Source organism: Amblyomma mixtum, chromosome 3 (genome assembly GCF_055824585.1).
Source record: "Amblyomma mixtum isolate Tamu chromosome 3, ASM5582458v1, whole genome shotgun sequence".
Taxonomy (NCBI): domain Eukaryota; kingdom Metazoa; phylum Arthropoda; class Arachnida; order Ixodida; family Ixodidae; genus Amblyomma; species Amblyomma mixtum.
In genome coordinates, this window is record NC_143014.1 from 352,868,165 (window position 1) to 352,873,673 (window position 5,509).

At 43.3% G+C, this 5,509-nt stretch overlaps 1 long non-coding RNA gene across 1 annotated transcript; it reads right to left on the reverse strand.

The window, feature by feature from the left end:
* Positions 1 to 449: 449 nt before the first annotated feature.
* On the reverse strand, positions 450 to 5,123 carry LOC149356396 (uncharacterized). Its single transcript, XR_016289810.1, has 3 exons — positions 4,668 to 5,123; positions 3,678 to 3,858; positions 450 to 1,640 (listed from the first exon to the last, which is right to left on the reverse strand). It is a non-coding gene; the product is annotated as an uncharacterized LOC149356396 (long non-coding RNA).
* Between the last annotated feature and the right edge of the window lie 386 nt (positions 5,124 to 5,509).

Genomic DNA, 5,509 nt, shown 5'->3' on the forward strand with positions numbered 1-5,509 from the left:
TTGGCAGGCACCAGAAAACATGCGAAAAATCTTACGTAGTAAGCTGGTTAGCTAATTTTTATTAGTGAACCTTTTCACTACCAGAAACTTTGTTAAAACAGTAAGTTGGGCTAGTTGGTAACGGCTTGAAGGAATCATATTCTTAGTGGTAAGAACACACACAACACCAAGACACACACACAAAGGACATCCACTAGACTTCAACTATCGTTACTGGACACTTGTATGACATAAATATGTATCACTGAGCACACGCAGGTGCCTCGTCATCGGCAACAGGTCTAACTACGCCCTCCCCTCTCCTGCAAGGCATATGGTTGCGCCGATAAACAATCACTTTTTCTGCCAATGCCATGGAGGGAGTGTTTACACACGTCACCCGCCTCTTGAATACGAAAGGCCTGGGAGCCGACAAAAAAAAAGAGAAATTATCAAAGTCTTTCGTATTCAAGAGGCGGGTGACGTGTGTAAGCACTCCCTCCCTGGCGTTGGCAGAAAAAGAGATTGTTTATCGGCGCAACCGTATGCCTTGCAGGAGAGGGCAGGGCGTAGTTAGACCTGTTGCGGAAGACGAGGCACCTGCGTGTGCTCAGTGATACATATTTATGTCGTACAAGTGTCCAGTAAAGATAGTTGAAGTCTAGCGGGTGTCCTGTGTGTGTGTATCTTGGTGTTGTGTCTGTTTCTTACCGCTAAGAATATGATTCCTTCACTATCAGAGTTAGGCGTCTAGTTGCCATTAGAGATTTGTAGCAGTTACATGCACTGGAGGGGTTTCTTTCCCAGTGTGCTTTCAAAAGCGCATGTATTTTCGCACGATGCAGCCAAATTTTGTCGAGCCACAGCGGCGAAAGTAATCATGTTTTGTACATTCCAAAAACTGATATGGCTACTACGAACAACTGGCTAAAAGTCTCTAACTGCAACCAGTTGCAAACCTGTGTTAGTTAAAAAGTTAATTATCAGAAATTAGTTAACCAGCTTACTAAATACACCTCACCAGCTTTTTGGTGTCTGCTAACACTGGTAATATTATGCAGCAAAAGCCATATTTTTGAAAACTACTTATTCTTCCCTGAAACACCTGGTGCATATAAATACTGCTCACTTTCCTGTACAACACAGAAATGAAATAATTTCTTCTGTAACATGAAGGTTCCATGAGCCACATAACAAACCCGTGGAAAAAAACTGCATGCATACACACATATCTCTCCAAAACAGCTAAAAAATCCCACACAGTGAAACAATGCTTACACTGTCTTAAGACCAACATTAAAGGCTCCAAACCCTAGTGAATTAAAAGTCAAACAGATGCCAAACATATGCTAAATGTCCCCATGGATGTAGATATCAAGCTATGAGCTGATTTTAATAAAAATGCATCAGCACGGAAATGCTTAAGCGACTTTGTTGGTGCACTATCCTGACACTTGTCCTCAATATCAGGCAGCCTGCTTGTTGTTCATCATCATCATCAGCCTGACTATGCCCACTGCAGGGCAAATGCCTCTCCCATGCCTCTCCAATTAACCCTGTTGTTACTTGTCTGCATCACCAGCGGAAGAGGTAGCGTCCTAGTGATGAGACGTGTGCACGAACAGGTAGCCTCCTCCATGGCAGAATGCAGCAGCAAGGAACTGCACAAGAAAACATTCAAAGTATACAGTTATAGTAACATCTAATAGAATCAAACACGGAGAAGCAACAATCAGTTAAATGTGCACTAAAATGCAGCACTCCGAGTGAGTTTGGTAAGGCTGCTGAGTAATAGCATAAGCAGCAGTCACAAGACTAGAACTAAATGTAATGCGTCCTTGAACAAGAAAAAGCTATAACATGCTGTTGTGTTCAATTCTGCCCCCACATTCGAAGACTGAATGATATTCACAGGAACTGACATTAACGTGTTACACCTAATTAGGCTACCACAAAGCCATTCCAGTCATATGAAGATAACATGCAGGCCATCAAATATGAAAATTATTTTGTGTTTCTGATTTGTCTGCACAAAAATTCAGGCAGCTTTTGTTTTCAAAAGTGATGGCACAAAGACATTGCAATATAATGCACATGTTGCTGTAGATAATGTATCATTTGGAGCTATACCAGGTGTTAGGGGAAAATGTATGAACAAAGAGTACAAAGGTGAGCAAGTTCGTCAGGGCAAGAGTGGCACAGTCTAAAGCAAATGAATCAAAATATTAAGGCACATACTGCGTCAGATACAATACTTGTAAGTAAAGCTGCATAGAACTACAAGCGATAAAAGCCTCAGAAACGTGCCCCTAAGGGAGCAGCTGGACTGGTAGTTTTTTATTTGTCCCGCAGCACATCCCTCCAGTGCTGAGGCCTGCTCATATCTGTTTAAGTTAAGAATACAAGGGAAACAAGCAAACAAGTGTTCCAAAGAAGATAAAAATGTGTACTTAGGTTGTTCTTTAGAAAATTACCTGTCACTAATTGCAGCAATAAATATCTCGAGAAAGTGAATTAAGTTTAAAAGCGTACGTTGTTGGGTTAGTTGGTCAATCATGGTGAATACAAGGGGGTACTGCACACAAAAAGACAAGGACAAGAAGATAACACAACAAGCGCAGACTCGCGACTAACTTTATTTGAAAACACGACACTCCTTTTATAGTTTCAAAACTGTCACATCACACACATGATGAAACCAAAAACCTGTATCACAATGAAGACAGGTTTTTGGTTTCATCATGTGTGTGATGTGACAGTTTTGAAACTATAAAAGGAGTGTCGTGTTTTCAAATAAAGTTAGTCGCGAGTCTGCGCTTGTTGTGTTATCTTCTTGTCCTTGTCTTTTTGTGCGCAGTACCCCCCTTGTATTCACCATGAATTAAGTTATTTACACAGCTTATTAGAAACCTTGATGGCACGAGAGAAAGGCAACATCAAATGCATCGGTTCAAGTAAAGCCAGGGGTCTTGTTAAGGTCACAGCAATATTTGTTGACTTAGGCTCAGCTAGTGTAATGCAATCAGTAACTGAACGTCGGCATGAATAAAAATAACAATGCACCAATACTCAATTCCAAATGCATTTCAACTGTACAGTGCAGTCAGTTGTGACAAAGGGAGTGTGAAAGAAAACCTCAGCAATGCTCATGACATATCGAATAAATGCCTTTCTTCTGTACAGCTAAAATATAAGCTTTACAGGGTTTCACGTAATGCAAGGATAACCTGGTAAGGTATCAATTATTGATGCTAGCAACACGTATGCTTCTAAAGCAGAGTGCTCCACTTGAACGCCAATATTCAATTTTGCATTGCCCGTTAGGCCATGCCTATCACACCACTGGTTCACTTCAAACATGCCATACCTTGTAAGAGGTAGGTACTGCTGAAGTAAACCTATAAAATTTATTTGCTGCTTTTAGACTGCTGTATAAAGGTCATGAAGCAGATAATTGTCTTAATTTGGTCTATACTTTGGTCAAGATTTCCAAGCACGAGAGGCATGAGGGAAAAAACTATAAAAAGCATTTCACACTATAACACAATGCACTTGACTCTGGGAGTGCTTTCATGATGCCCGCAATATCTTTTCCCTTTCCCTTGGTCCTCTTTTAAAAGAAAAAAAAACGAAAGAGAGAGGGAGCCTGGACCAGAAGATTTTTGGCAGGCTAAAAAAGACAAGGAAAATATACCCACTTGTCTACCTATCCTTTTACAAGTGGCACATGCTTGATATCCAGTGTCAATGGCTGATAGGCTGAACCAGCAGGTCTTGATGTCATTTGCTTCTGGTTGAGGTAGCATTGGCTCGATGACAGATGAAAGCTGGTGCAAAAGTAGCGTGATGATACCGGTGGAGCAGCTGTACAGGGCTTGACTGCGGGTGCATTTGAAGAAAGGCTGCATTAGAGCCATGCTTTCATAAACATCATCACAGAAGCCACACCCCATTACAACCTCTAGCTGTTCAGTCCAATGTGTTCATGAGTGGAGGCTAATGATTAATTAACTATGCCTCCAATAGTTAGCAAAAAAATGGTTTACAAAGCTTGTCATACTTTTCTTAAAACTATTATTCGCGAATCACGTTATACTTTTATCGCTTCAGACTGAAAATGGGCGAATGACATAAATGTAGTGAACGTAAAAAAATAAAATGACAACAAACCTTCCATTGTGCGATTACCTCAGCTGCACTGCAATGGAATGGTTCTGCTATTTTTAATCGTCGTTTCGTTGACCAGAACTATCAAGAAACACAGCACTTGATGTGACTGCGACGTAGAACGGGCAATGCTCCTTATCCAGTAAACACTCAGGCAGCAGAATCAAAAGACGCACGCCGCTACAAGCACTTTTCGTTCTTATGGTCTCCTTTTCACACGCTGCTCCTGTTCAGTCGGAATAACGAATCAAGCAGCACCCCATAGTTCTCGGCGTGCAACCAAATTCTATCACATAACTCCTGCGCCGAGGAGCTGACGCAAAGAGCGTGAGGCGGCGGGTTAAAAGTTGCATAGTTGGCAAGCGAGCGTGTCAGAACACCTTCTCTCTGCAAAGGATCGCGGGGTGCCCGCATTTTGCACCTCACTGCGAACAAGACATGAATACCAACCCAAATGCATTCGCAGCCCTCAATCATACCCCCGACACATCGCAGAAGTCACTTTCCAGTTCTGTACTTACATTTGTCAACGTTCACGGCAAGCCGTTTCTTCTATCGGGCATCGGGCGCCGGCCGCTCTCGGCGTGGTTGCGTGCAGTACGTCAGAGCAGTTTTCGAGCACTGCGTGCGCGTAAGAACGTCTTCCGCAGCACTGGAGCCACCTGTCACCTTCCGAGTTTAGTCACACTACCACAACACTAACGAGGCCGCACATTTAACACAAACAAACTGAAGAAACGCACCCCTTCACAACCGTCGCACCCCATCAACAAAGAGTCGTTTCAGCGTCCTAAAAAAGGTAGTGTAGCGCGCGGCCAACATGAGACTCGCAATCCGCCGCCAGCGAACGGAAAGATGGCGCTAATGTCGCCTAACTTTACACGCGTTAAAAAAAAGAATTGATAAAGCCCTTTTTGCCACAAACTTGTTGCATTAAACGACAAAATATTTTGTTTCAATTACAAAGTAAGCAAATTGGAATGATTGAGGTGAAAAAATGCGACTACTCACAACCATCTGTTTCTGGCGGCGCTGCGAACGAAAGCTTGGAAATCCGGGCAGCATGCCGGGAAGCTACAGGCGACGCATCTGGGGCCAGGAAAGCCGCAGCCGCTGCACGGCTGCGCTGTCTGCCTAGTTCTAAGGCTATAACTCAGCTCCCCGTAACTGCGTCGCAGAATAAGGAATGATGATGATGTTGCCAAACGCTACTGGTTTCGGTTTTTATTTTCGCATATTGTGTGGCTTAGCGTACTCTACACAGCTTGGCTCATGCGATTTAGTGTACGTGTGTGTACCTAGGGAACACGAGCGTTCGCACGCCGCTCTAGCGTGACGCGCGAAACTTTCAAGGCCGCGCTGC